General features: G+C 32.9%; 1 protein-coding gene across 4 annotated transcripts in view; it reads right to left on the bottom strand.

Moving 5' to 3' along the window:
* The window catches only part of LOC112595777, a 69,469-nt gene extending 54,234 nt beyond the window's left edge, over positions 1-15,235 (bottom strand). For 2 of the 4 annotated variants that reach the window (XM_025341097.1, XM_025341100.1), the window contains exons 1-2: positions 14,628-15,235; positions 5,316-5,428 (exon numbers count right to left, since the gene is read on the bottom strand). The gene's annotated coding sequence lies outside the window, so the exon portion shown is untranslated. The remainder of the gene's footprint in view (positions 1-5,315; positions 5,429-14,627) is intronic. The other 2 variants (XM_025341101.1, XM_025341098.1) reach the window with 2 other exon arrangements.
* Positions 15,236-16,029: the final 794 nt, after the last annotated feature.

Raw genomic sequence — 16,029 nt, 5'->3', positions numbered from 1 at the left:
AAAATTGATAAAAATTAAATACCAGTAATATCACTTTATATAGATTTAAATCGTAGAATTTTTTTTTTTTTTAATGTGTAAACAAATAATATAATATAAAATTATATTATAGAATATAAATACATAAAATGAAATACTTTTAATTGTCGTATAGATTGCACAGTGTACATATAAATCCTTGATTTAAATTATTACAAATAACAATACAATAAAATAAATCCGATATAATATTTATTGATTGAATGTATAGACAAGATGGGTTTGATGATTAATGTTCAATTGGGGGTGATTTAAGTTTGCTATCTAAAAACACATTATTACTATTATATATAATTATAAACCCCCAGAAAAAATAACCGTAAACGGTGTACACGGTTTTTAAAACTTTTTTGTTCATTTTTTTGTTTTTAATTATCGCTATGTCATCGAGTACAGAATTTTCTAGTATATAATTACTATTAAATTAAGTATTAGATAAATACGTAACTGCTGGCCATAAAAATTATATCAACGGTCGAATAAATCATCGTATTACTAAATTGTTGGAGTTGAAAGGAAACCTATAACCTGAACAGCTGACCAAGTCATCGCGGATTGTGTCATCGTATACCAATAGATGTATTATAATATTTAAAATACTCTACACGCGCAAATACACTGTTACACTGGTCGTAAATATTCTGACGATGAATGACATTCGTGTGGAATGAGTAAATAACGTTCGAAAGTGATTTTCAAGGTGCCTCTATGCGTCGCTTGTCGTCATCGTCCGCCAATTTCGTAACATTTCGTTTTCATCGAAACATTTCGGGGGCGTCAAAACTTTCAAAATACAGGCGACGAAGAATCGCATCAAGTCCCCCGCGATTATTACGTCCGGTTGTCGAAATAATCGCAACTATATTTTTTCCGTAGCTCAAGTGTACATATTATAATATTGTATACGAAACATGTATCCAAGGTCCAATAAATCTTTCTTACAGATGTTTTAAATTAATCGTTAATATTTCTGACCATGGCGTGCGTATATTATTATAGTATTGTCTAAAGATCAAATTTTTAATACCTACCGTTGCTTTTTTAAGCATGTTCGAAAACTAGATTCATGTGTAATTCTTGTCAATAGTGTTTTCAGTTTTTCAATTAACGATGGTGGTTTGGCAACACTATTGAAAACAAATGCATATAACTTGAAATGGTATTGTGAAAAATAAATTCTTAAATTTTCGATTTACCAGCAATTATATGCAATACATTTTGTTTGACCATATGATAGACGAGATAATACAATATTACATTTGCTTGAATGTCGGATACTTTAACTGTTGGTAGTGCACTACATAAATACTCGCAAGCTATAGAGTACTTTGTAAGACCGACGAACACGTGTTATTTGCACAAGTTTACCGTGGCGACCGTGGTTGTTTCGTCGCAATCGGTCATTTTGTTTCGTGACCCGCACGTGTGACCAACGACGACGACAAACAACTGTGCTCTGTGTACATCGTAGCTCATAGGTCGTTAGAGACAACTCGGCTAGTGATGAAATCGGTAGATTACAGTATAAATACCTGTATATATATATTTATACGTTGTCGTCTTTCTTAATATAATATTTACTATGCACACGAGACAATACGTTTCCGTCGATAATACATCTTACGAACGGGCGCGGTGCGGCAGTGCAGCTCTCCGGCAAGGTCATATGTTATATTTTCACGTGTTTTATGATCATAATAATAATGATAATAACAACAAAAACACCAACGGTAGGTAAGTACGTAGGACAATAATTATAGGTGCAATATTATTATAGAGCTTCAGCCGCTTCAGGTCATGCTGGTTTATAGTCGCTCCGAATCGATCTTTACTATTTGAGTCGTTATTATATAACGCAAGTTACGATTTATCACGGTATCTATGTGGATGTATGTGCGCGTGTATGTGAGAGAGAAAGAGAAATACAGTATGTGTGTGTGTGTGAGAGAGTGAGAGAGTGATTGGGGTGTAGGTGTCACTTTATTTAGTCCAACGTACTTCAGGGCATCCCGCCCGCAACAGACCAAACGATTAATCCGGCTGTTAATTATTATTTTTTCTCTCTCTTTCTAAGTCTACTCATATAGTCGTCTTTCGTCCACCATACCCTTAAAATAAATTATTATAGATGCGAATTGAATCTACAATGATTTACACGACTATGACGTCCAATCGACGTTATTATTATTATTATAATACAAAAATAGGGTACTTATAATTTACCATAGTGTTCATACTCGATACAACCGTCAAGATTTGTTGGATTAATTTTACGGTTTATGGTTTTTTTTTTTTTTTAACGGGTTCTACGCGTCAAACAGAGCTATTATAGTATTATCACATACATAATAGTAGAATCTGTCAAACTGACGTGCAGTGTCATTAAAAATGCGTTTTAGATTTTTTTTATGTAAGTTTCATGATATTGAATCGTTATAGTCCAGAGAACAATACTTAATTTAATTCTGTGCACTATTATTCTACGTGTGAGTTACAGGGAACTCGTTATTATGGTAGGATTTTAAGATTTATCGCGTATAAGAATATTTTATTAAATTGTATATAGTGTGGTACTATATTTAGATTTCAGACAGGTAGCTGGATCGCGTATCTATTTCGTAGTGCAAAAGGGGATACGCATATTATTATGAAAATTAATTTCGTCGTCGAAACGGTCCACCGACCGTTGGCATCGTGATAAGTGATAAACTAAAATACTTACAGAGCCACAGCGTCCATCTATGTACTTATAACATTATGTTAAAACACCGTGATAATTAATCAGCAGTCGCGTTTATTCCACTGCGTGTTCGCTTAGTCCGGTCCTCGTGCGTGTCTCGTCCGATCAGATTCGCATTGAACGGTTTGATGATAATATAAATAAAACGGTACATTAAGTCCGCTACAATATTACGCGCATCTTATATTATGTATACCCTTCAATTATGTGCACAAACACCCTATTGTGCAATGCATTCGAGAAATAATACATAATATACTATATATACACGGGTACCGTTAAAGTGTTTTATACCGCAATCAACGTACCTACCTATATCTTTATAGACGCCGCGCGAACAGTTCCACAACTGAATAATATTCGATTTACGATGCAGCTCATAGCCGTAGGCGGTTCTTCGTCGTCAAGTATTTAAAAAAAAAAAAATAATAATATTATTCTTTTAACCGATGACATTTGATTGCGGTTTTTTTTTTATTTTCCTGCGAAGTGTATTCAATTGCTGAGTTAACCTACCGTATTCCGCATAAATGCATAAAATAATAATATATTGTATATCATTAATCATAAACGCTATTTGTGTATATTTATTATCAATGATTGTACAATATACTTCATATTAGATACTCGTATACATTCACACGCATTAGAATACAATCCTACACTCAGAAAAGACGTTCGTGTAAAAAGCTTAAGTATTAAGTAAATAAATAATTTGCATGACCAGCTTAATGTAAAGTTTAATATGATTGAACGTTGGTTGATAATCTACCTACACGTAATATACTACAACACTTTCGGATTTGAGAGTTAACTACGATTATTTTGCGAATTCGCGGTATAGCTTTATGATGAATAATACAATATTTTATACATTATCTTAATTAAACTTTGCTAAAAGAATTGGGCGATGATAATCGTTTTATTATTGAAATATATTTGACAAAAATGTTGTTTTTGAGTTTAGACGAAGCCGTTTGTTTTAAAAAATTAATGATGTGCTATAATAATCTTGGTATATACGAGTATGCGGCATAAGACACGTAAATTTAAATATAAAATTGTCCTAATTAATTTTTCAAATATGAATATTACTAACCCGCGAGTGGTAATCAAAATAGTCTTATTTATTCATCTCCTGTTTTGTGTTTAAATCTTTTATTTATTTATTTTTGTTACTTTTCACGACCTCTTGCATGTTCTGACGTGTCAGTTTATTAGCGAAATGAAAAGTGAAAGAATACACGAAAAAAAGAAAAAAAGCATTGTACATATTATGATTTTGAAATCTTTATGGTGCCTAGTGCCTACTATATTATTGACGTGATCAATGGCTTAGTGTTTATTATAATATATTATGCACTCTGTTATTCGTTCGCGCGTATATGTGTTATATACAGTTGCAAAATCTGGTGGTCTCGTTTATATTAAAATCGAATAATAAATTAAAAGTTTTCACAGCTGCACGACGGTTAAAAATTATACAGTAATCACTACTAACACTACGATGCAATTTTTCTGCAACAGTCGGTAAGAGAAAGAGGTGAAGGAAGAAGAGGTAAGTACTTTGCGTAGGTGAAGGCTTGTCGTCTGCATAACGACGGTTGTACCATTAATCACACATTTTTTGTTTTTGCTTTACACGAAAAACGTCTTAAGACATTGGACCACTATAATAATATAATAAGGTCGAGGTATTTAGGAATGAACATTTTATAAGATCGAATGGTGGCAATAATTCTTGTTCGTACGTATGTAGCAATATTATATAACCCTCCAATTCGATCAATAATGAACAAATTAAATTTTAGATTTTATATTAATCATGTCACACGCGATTTGATAAAACAATTTTAAAGTGATCAAATGTCGTTGAATATAAGGGAAAGGAGGAGTGTCAAAAACAACAAATCGAGGCATACTTTTATTTGTACATTAGACACTGCAGTCGCGTGAAACAAGATCAATATAAAAACAATATACTTATAATAATAAAATCATGTATAAGTATAACTTTAATTTAAATCAAATTAATATATCTATTTATGATATATGATATGTCATTACTCATTACAGTTTGAGTGTACTGTGCTTTGTCGTTCTAAAATAATTGGAGAATGTATATTACATATACATGTAATATAGAACCGAAATACTACTACTATACTATTACTACAAATAATAATAATAATAATAATAATAATAATGTATTCGACAGTATACCAGTATACTGACATTGAGTGCAAACAATACGAGCGGGCGGACAAAAATTTGTTGAGGGTACGAAATTAATTTTCAAAAATCTATTTAGTTTTCAAGGGCGCGTAAAATGTATGTGTACATATATTATTATTATATTATATTATGATATAAAATATAATAAAAGAAAAGCCCGCGGTATATATCATAGATTTCCAAGCGCGTCTCAATGGTGCGAAAACATCGAATAAAATGCTAGGTACCAGAATATTATTATTATTATTATTGTCCAGACAATACGTGGTATTACAATATGTAGTAATATATATATATATACCTGTACACCTCGACCGACAAGAAATCAGTTTCGAAATTCACGGAGAGTCGCGCGTTCTTGCCGGGGGCTTGAACCAATACTTCTCTGGAATCCTTGTTTAATTATTTTGAGAGCTGAAACCGAATACGAAAACTTTACACGATTTCAATCTAAATAATTGATAATACATTTCAGACGTAGGCACCACCATATTATGTTATTTATTCAAGTCGTACGACCATATAACATGAATGTATTCAATCGTATAATATTTAGAAATAGTATGATATTTAAATCAAAAATGTATTTAGTGTTTTTTTTTTTTTTTTTAGTCTCGAGTTGTGAATATAATCGACCGTACAACGGCAGAAACCATAATTCTCTTTTTATTTCGGCGACCAAAAACTACATAACTATGACATCAAGTTTTCATCCCGTGCAGGTTAGGCCGTACACGCTCGTACGCTCGACAACGGTGTGAAGTACACGCACCATAGTCAATGACGTTCGTCTCGCAGACAAGCACCGAAAACGTTTTTATTTATACTCATATCATTCCTATCTCACCTCAGGCGGAATACATAACATTAACACCGAGCGCGATCCGCATGCGTCGTGTATACGCGCATTAAATTAATAATATCACGTCTCGGCCTATATTATACACACACACGCCCGCGCGGAGAGTTCGTGGCTGGCGATAGTTCGACGTTTCACCCGCGGCGTTTGATTTGCCCCCTCCGACCACCCAAAGCACGTGCGCGTTTGGCTTATGATACGAAACAGACGGCCGACACGTATTATACGGCATACACATAACGCACTGTATACAGATCACAGGTATAATGCGCCTGTGCGCAAGTCGTTAAAATTTTTTATAATATAAACGTTCATCTGTCAGCGACCGTGCACACCCGTTCGGGTGGGATACGGAATTTTGTCGGCAGCCGAAGAAAGTTCGTGTAATAGGATAAAAAAAAAAAAAAAAAAAAAATGTAAAATACACAAAAAATAATGTGCGCGCCGCCACAGAGGCACCCCGAGACGTGAATCTACGCGGGTTTTCGTCCGTCAACAACAGATTTTACTGATCGCGACGATATACGTACTACTCGACGATAACGTAATATTATTATTGATGGACTTATGGTAGGTAGGTATACACAAAATACTATTATTATACCTTTATACTGATATCCGTCATGATGCGTACCGTATTATATTATTATTATTATTAAACCGATGTCGAATAATGACGACAATATTATTTCAGCGGCAACGCGACGTGATAATATTATTACTATATAGGTACATCGATAGTATAATAATTTTATGTTTTGCGGGGACGACGGAGACTCGGTCGTGTCGTAGGGCGTATCGGTTTTATTATTATTATTATTATTATTATTGCGAATTACGATTATTATGTTATTATCATTTGGGTATGAAATGCGCGCGAAATAAACACAACGACGGGCCGTATACACGACATAAACGAGCGGCAGCAGTAGACACACTGACCTAGTTTTTAAGGTCTTGCCGGCGAGATATTGTCGCGTTCGCCCGCACAATATCGATATAGTTTTCGACGCGTGTGTATGTTACTATAATATGTTAATACAATTTAATATTGTACTACGTATATTAAATAGCGAGTCGCGTCTTGCGTTTGATTACCATCACATTATGATATAAAATATTTGCTTACACTCTATTTAAGGACAAATGACGCAATTGGGGAGAGGGGGGAGGATTGGGTATCATTTTATTACCTACCTACATTGTATCAAGTATAATATGTACTAAGCCTATAATACACGAATAAAAAATACCTAAATTCTATTAGAGCAAATACTATGGAAACTTTGATGTAATATTTTGAATTTCCTAATTTACATTGAAAGCTCGTATAATGTGTCAATATGTACTAACAGTATTAATACGATTTTACCTGAAAGTGCTAATAAATGTTTTAAAAATGGAAAAACAATGAATAATGCGGATAAAAGTTTCCCCTTTGAAGTGTCTGTTCTCTGTTATATAAAATAAATTATGTATATGGAAAGCATTGTCCCAGAGCATCCTCTCCCCCTCCCTAAAAATACATTTTTAATTAAAATTCGGGCCGTAGATAATCACAATATACGCGTTGATCATTGTTCTTATATTTTACCATTTACAAGCGTCAAACGTTGAGTATTGTACTTGGGATCTATATATTTACATAATAATATTATCCTCGTAAATTGGCTTATAGTTAATTTATTATGATATCGTGTAATATGTTACTGCACAGTCGTCTGATGTTATAACTTATAGTAATAAAATGTGTCCTTTTCGCATATCCTATTGTTCTCTGGTGAATTGTCCCCGAGTAAAATTATATAGCTGTAATTTGATTAAAGTAGAAACATTTATGGTGATATTACAATCGAAATAATGAATAACGAGAATCGTTTTTAACTATACAAATAAATATTCAAATTAAGACTTTTTCATTAATGATTTAGCATATTTATGTTTTAATAATACATTATAAAAATGACAAAAATATGAAACCGTAGTGATATTCAAAATACTTTATTTTAATTTAAAAAATATCAAAACTTTCTATCATTTTATTTTCTTTTAATTCAAACTATCAGTGATAACAATTATACTAAATTAACTTTTAGAAAAGTTACAAGATAATGTGTTTGTCTCCGTATACTGTGATTTCATCTCAACAATACACAACAGCGCCTAAAACTTATTACTTTATAACCGACTAATATATTATATTATTTAACTTATCTGATAATATTATATTTATTGTTTACACATGGTCTTTTTTAATTGGTGATTGACATCTATCATAATAAATCTAAAATAGGGGGGGGGGGCAACAATTATTTTAGTTCATATTAGATATAAGTAGTGGCGGTGCGTGAAAAATGTAATAATTGGGTAAACAAGTAAGAAAAGAATGTTAAAAAAGCGTATCATTAAAATAAATGAATATAGTAATACATCTATATTTATATAATTTAACTCAATTCGCCAATTTCGTTTTGTTTTAAATACATCTAAACACTGTTAATATACAAAATAGATAATTCGCTAAATAATTTTTTTTTTATATCTAAACTCTAGACAAAGATGAAAATCTATCGTTTGTTATTGAATTTTTTGAAAAAAAATATGACACCTCTTATTTTTTTAAAGTACTTATCAACCATACATTAACCGTTTTACAAAGTTATTAAACATTTTACACATTAACCGTGCACAATGGTCAGAATGCTAATAAATTAATAAAATATCACATCGAACTATGTCTCTTTCTTACATTTAGTTTTAATAATACACCTTGATATTTCCCAGTTTACACTATTAGACAACTGTCATTAATTATAAAATACATTTCAATATGTCTAAGCTGATTCAACGACGATTACGTAATTACGGTATACAAGTAGATAAGACATAAATAAAATATTATATATAAGCATTATATCATCAGTCATCACATAGACACTATTGGGTTGAATCAGTTGAAATAACATTTTATTTATAAAGTTATGAAAATGCAAAATACTATTATAGTATTTACTTATTTGTTTGAAAATGATGATTATTAGATAACTTTGGGTCTTATTGTCTACCTTAAGGCGCTACTATTGGATATAAGATTAAAATCATCATGACAGATTCAAGAATAACAAAAATTGTTCAAAAGAGAGGACTTTAGTCCCTTTGGGTATGCGTCAAGTAGCATTCTGTGTATAAGACTTGGACACGTCTATGACTATTACTAATTTTAACGAGACATATCAATAAAATTAAATATAACACTCATATTGAAACTTGATTTAGTTTTTTACATCTATACTGCAGTTATGATATAATTTTGTCAAAAACATAAATACTGATTTTAATATTCCTTTACAATATTATAAGATTTAATTTATCCTTTAACATATCATTATGCCCGAGGTCTATCCTAGAGAATTTGTAGGAATGCATATCATTTGATGAGTGATGGTTGCAAAACTGATTACTAACATGTTGGGAAATATGAAATTTTAAACATAAAAAATACGCGAATCGTGCAGAATTGCTAATAACGTTATAATTTAGGTTTGTTGGTGGTAATTCGGATATAGAAAACATAGTATTATAGTTATTTGAGCGGTAAAATAAACGTTTCGGCTGGAGTGCTTGGTTTGAAATCTTGAAGATAATGGTAATAATAATCAAATTCATTGATGAAATTACATTGCAATATATAAAATAATAATGACAATAGTAGATAATAATGTCAATAATAATAACATACGTGTATAAAAGTCTATTACAAGAATCGTAAAAAAAATAAGTAATAACAATAAAAATAAATAACAAACAACAAAAACGGAGCAAATTTACATTTATACGTTGAACTTATACTCGTAGAGGTCATTAACGGCGATGACGTGCCGCAAACGCACATACACACATAATATACACACACGCTACACATACAAACCACACACCCGCCGTGTTATAGACATGACTCACGGTCCACAGAAACAGCTCAAAGAAGATCGTATTGTCCGCAATGGTTCTCAGAATACAACGCAATTAATATAATGCCACGGGTGCCTAGGAGACTTTTTTTTTCTAGACTTTACAACGGAAGGCAGAGACAAAATTTAATACTACATTTTTCCATTTTGTGGAGACGTGGATCGATTCTTAAGCCAACAGTTGACTAATTAATTAAGTTTTACTATTTATTAGATGATATTATTATTTAAGACAATATGTAAGTACGGTTTAAACTTGATTTTCGAATAACGTCTGTACACAATATTAGCGTCTTTTATTTACAATTAAACATGAATTTAATGAATTTATTAACGTGTATTGTATAAACATACCATTATAGCAAGTTTTTACCAATGTATATGGTTAGGAATATGACTTATAATTACTGGAAGTTCATATTTTAAAGTCACACACCGCTATAAGGTATATCATATTATTTTTTATTATTGTATACGGTATTATTATATTATTGTCGTACGTGATCGCGTTCAATCGGGAAACACTTTTTACGTTCAAACACTATTAACTATGTATACGCAACACCAAAATAATAAATAGTAAAAATATACAACCGCAATGACGATCGCAGTTGCATATACCAATACGCATTCCGAATGGCTCGTGCAAATCCTAAGGCCGTGGTCCGTTAGAGATGACAATCTCATACACGTATTATGTATGCGCATATGTCAGCTGCAACCACGGTGAAGGGGTGACGCGTGGGTAGAAAAATATCGCGGCTGTTTGGCGGATGTTGCTGGACTAGTGTGCGGGCGAAACGTCCGCAGCGGGGAAAGCGTCGCGAAGTATTCTTGCCCGTTACGTTGTAAAATATAGGTACGGAGATGACGATCATAATAATAATAATAATAATAATAATAACCGTCGTCTCCGTCACCGTCATCGTATATCGTATTACCTGTACGCGTTTGCGCCTATAGTTTAGCCGGACACAATAATACGTTAAATATTATTATATATAATATTTTATATTGCTGCACGCATTCGTTTGGCGCAGGTGATGATGGTAAAATCCTAAAGAAACGTTTTCGTGACGCTTTTCGACTTCCCGGTTCCCCTGAATCGCAAATTATGCATCAATGTTCTTTCTCGTGTCTTTAATATCTACACATTTTCTTTAATTTATTTATATATATATATATATGTGAATGATCTGTTGGTGTTTTTATTGTATGAACTCGCGATTTTACGCTAGAGACGGTTATAATAGTATAATACATGTAATAATACTTTAATAATCTCCTCTCAATGCTTGCTGACTATTCATACCTGAAGCGCAAAATTCACAGTTAAGTTACATACATAACAACGCCCTCCGCAAACCTTGTCAGCCCGGAGGCTCGAAATAATCAAAATAATAAAAGCCAGTCTACAGCTCATCAGCTCATCGCGATACACATTTACTTACTTAATTTTGACTTCCATATTACAGTTATGATTTATTAGAAATGACGCATTAAAAAATAAATTTGCACCAGTGCAGAATAATAGGCCTAGAGTAAAGTCTTAGATTCTTGTATGTCCTTGGAAAATAATAATACTTATTGCGATTCCGCACACTTTTCTTGAGGCGAGACAATTGAGATAAAAATTGATAGAAAATAGAGTCAAATATTTATTAGACTGTTCAGGGTTATAGGAGGGAATGTCCTTCGCGAAATTCGTCATTTATATTTTTGCGACGTCTTGCAAACTGAGTTCACAAAACGACACGTAATAATATTTTTAACGCTTTCTAGTTAATAGTAAACAAATTAAAAAACTAAACCGTAACAACCGTATAAAATAAAAAAAAACGAATAGTGTAGGTACGACTCAGAGAGTTTGCAATAGCGCGGGGACTGAGTTATGTAAAATTACTTAGTTCATTGTGCTATTATATAGAAGAACAAATTTTATTGTCCAACTGACTGTGTTAAAAACGTGGGTACTTGCTACAAAACACAATTGAACAATTTTTTTTTATTTATATTTAAAAAAATACATTGTTAACTTTAAATAAGCGTACAATTAACAATAATGATTTTCAAATGGGTTTTAAGCAGAACGTTAAACGTCTTAGACAAATTATTCGAATCAATATCAGAGAAAAATACATAAAATATAATAATATCTAATACATAAATAGAGAGATGACTGATGATATGAATACTCGGTATGCTATTTAGAGGTTGACAGTATCTTGTCATGTAATCCAGTTTTTGAAACGTTATTTTTTATATTTGTAATCAGTTTAGTATTTTGTTAAAATCAAATTCATGAACCACTGTATAATATAATATTGTATGTTAAATATTACAATACGTGACATAGCTCGTTGAAATCATAATTCATCTTTTCAGTTACAGTCATCACTCCATCTGTAGTACCCACTACTGGGCTTTTCCATGTGCGTGTGTAAAAAATTACTTATCGGTTTTTCTGGTTACTCAGCTTGTGTTGATGTATTGTCCGTCCCGCGCGTTTGGCGTCAAGAACAAAAACCAAACGGATCCGAGATACACACAACAGACGGGAGAGCAAAAGTCGCCGAAAAATAATAATCATAAGCATAAGAAAAAAACGATGACAGAGGAAGATTAAAAATAAAGTGTGTGTTACGCAAGTTTTTGTATGAACATCAACCTACACCCGTACCGGGATACTCATGTGAGCGATGGAAATATCACTTCCGAAATGTGTGTGGCGTGGGTATAGTACCACATCGACAATGGATGCTGTACAAAATTATCGAAACAATAATAACATACTAAACAATTAGAAGAAAGACTGTTTTTTTTTCTGTATGTTTAACCATATGGCCGTGTTGATATAGGTTTTCTGTAGTTAATATTATTAGGTCGATGACACCAACTCACAAATGAATATAAAATATAATAATTATAACTAGTTTAAATCGTAACCGATAAGTTGTTGATAATTAAACCAGTAAACCATTAAACGATTTTAAACAGTTCACATGTTTTTGATATTATTGCATTTAATCTAAATTAACTTCCGAAATATTATGTCTCAGTAACATTAATTATAATAATAATATCTTATTTTACTACGAAATTCATCAGGGCCATACAACATATTATTATACCATAGTATTATGTTGTTGTTCGCGTTGTTCGAAAACCCACGTGCTGTTTTTTAAAATTCACTAAAGATACCACGATGATTTTTTTCATGTGACGTACCTAATACCTATGCTGTTTGGTATACTATAAAAACCGAATACCAGATAATGTATTTGTGGATTGGTATTATGATGAGTAGATAAAAAAAGTCAACTCCCCATTTTATTTTTTATGTTTATATTATTTAGAACAAGAAATATCTACTCGATGTTTGTAAATCCAAAAATACAATATCAATATTGAATGACTGATAGGCCATACGATTTGATATAAAGATATTTTTAAAGGTGACGGTAAAATTCGTTATGTTTTGAAATTTTTGGTGGGTCAGGTATTAAAATATATTTTTATGATGGTCGTTTTGTGTTTACTACCTGTCCTTAAGACAAAAATGGAATTATGAAAGAATATTTCAATGAAAATTGGCTGTTATTATACGATTTTATGACTTATTTTAGATAAATAAATTTGTATTTATATATATTATCGTAAATTATAATTAAATTCGTTTAGAATAATAAAAACTATGGATTTGTTTATTATACGAGTATCTATATAAATATAATTATTAGGTATATAGTAATAGGATGTTGATAGATAGAAGTTCTAAATGCAAATTTACAATTATATCAACACCAAGATATGATCGCAAAAGAAAAAATTAATGTTTTATACAATTTTAGTATTAATACAGTAAACACTCATCATTATGTCAAATTTTAAGAAGAACAGAAAGAAGTTTGAAATACTTATCAAAAAGAATTTACTAAATATATATAAATGTTAAAATAATAATTTACAAAAAAAATCAAATCAAGTATTTGAACTTAAAATATATAAAGATTATTTCTATAATCTAAGTAGAAGTCATGATTCTCGTGTTTGAAATGTACATCAAATGTCATTAATAGAGTTTTTTTATAAATGACCGGAACCAAAGTAAACACATATAGATAGATACACATATACTGTTTGGAATATATTACGAGTATAGTTATACTTCGTGATTAGTTGAAGTCTTTTTTTTAATGTAAATCGATGCATTCAAATAAACAAGAATGTTAAGACTGTCGGTTTTTTTTTTTAAAGTATACTCGTTATTGTCTGTAGCGATAGCGTAACCGATATATTGAATATAAACTACTTCCAAACTTGGATCGTCGCGTTGGACTAACGCGAATGTCTGGTGCAGCCGACGGTCGCCGTCATCTAGCGTGCTTCAGGTCCGTTGACCGAAGGTATAAGGTACGTATAATAGTAATAATAACAATAATTAAAAAATACTTATAATAAAGACTGTTAACGTTGCGTTAGGTTAGGTACGTGTCTACTCTTTATCACACAATAATATTCATAAAGTCGTAACAATGTTATAACATTACACGGTACAATCATTACGAGAGTGTATCGCAGAATTCACGATAATATCCGTGCAGTCAAAATAACGAATTGTTATTCGATTGTATTCGACCGTTATAAGAATACAACATAGATAAATTGGTCAACGCAAAATGATGTGTGCGTAGACGCGATGTATAACGATCATAATAATAATATGGGTGTTATACCTATATTACACACGTATAATATGAAATATAATAATACGTATTTTACATACCCAATCTCGTTTAAGCTCGTCGTCGCAAGTTTGACTGAATTAGCGATATTAATATACCGTTCGATGCTCAGGACGCAGTGTACGTATATTATATTATAACTACGATGATTCGACTACCGGCGGACTGACGGATTTCGTAAATCGGCGTTAAAAAAAAAAAAAATTGTTTTTAAATCGCACTGGAACAAAATCGGTCAAAATTTTCGCGCGGCGGGAAAAACACGCGATGGCGGCGAAAAAAAAACGAAAGCGTCGCGTCGATTCCTGACGACGGTTATGAAAATCTATACTTATATAATTTATATCATATACGTATATATTTACTACGAGAACGTAACCGAATTATTATTATAATATTTGTGATCCGTTTACTGTCTATTACTCCGTACGGACGTAACGACAACAACAGCAATAATAATAACAATAATAATAATAATAATAATAATAATTGTAATAATAATTTTATTGTAATATCAATACGATATAATATTATTATTATTTCATGGTCCTCGTCGTGTGTAGGCTCGAAGTCGTCGCACGTGTCGTGGAAATTTTCGCGTCGTCCGCCACCGCCGACCGGGTCGAACGTGTTTCGCGTACTGCGGCCCGAGAACCGTCTCGCGTGCCGGCTCGGCGCGCGACACTCACCGGCGGCGAGAGTTCACCGTCCCCACCGAAGAAGCGATCGCGCCGACCATATACTATTATTATTACTATTACTATTATTATTATTATTGTATACCTATGACGACGGCGGCGACGACGACGACGATAGTAATAGTAATAATAGTAATAATAATAATAATAATAATAATAATAATAATATACGCGTACGTTTGTGTTGGCGCACTCGTTCGGTTCGATTCGCGTGCGTGCGCAAGTGCACATGCACGTAACACATACAGAGCGACGCGGAAACCGGTGTGGAGACCATTTTTCCTCGCGTTTCTTACACTCTCTCACCTCACCGCCCGCCACGTACCGCCGCCAGACGCCCACTTGGCACTGAATGCATGCCAGGCGTCTGTGTGTGTGTGTGTACGCTCGCCGTGTCCGCCGCGGGTCTCTCCTAAAATGGTCAACACCACGCGAGCGCGAGCGACCGCGAGCATTACACGCGATACAATAGGCGCGCTGTCGGCCGGCTGACGACAGACCGGCGACGATCCCAAGTCTAGTCGATGTGCACAATGATCGTCGTTGTTAACAGCAGATCGAGGTAGACGTACGGGCGGGCGTACGCGCGCACATTTCTCGCGAAATCCGCGACACTGCTGCTGTCTCGGAGGAGGACGGCGGTAAGTTTGGACGTGTTTTCCGTCGGATTTCTCACGACGACGGTTCGCCGAGCCCGAAGCGTCGTCAAATCTCCCCCCGGCGTGCGCTGGACGCGATGTCGCGG

Source organism: Melanaphis sacchari, unplaced genomic scaffold (assembly GCF_002803265.2).
Source record: "Melanaphis sacchari strain LSU unplaced genomic scaffold, SCAv2.0 Contig2_pilon_pilon, whole genome shotgun sequence".
Classification (NCBI taxonomy): domain Eukaryota; kingdom Metazoa; phylum Arthropoda; class Insecta; order Hemiptera; family Aphididae; genus Melanaphis; species Melanaphis sacchari.
The sequence above is the reverse complement of the archived record's forward strand: the minus strand, read 5'-3'. Positions and strand labels throughout refer to the sequence as shown.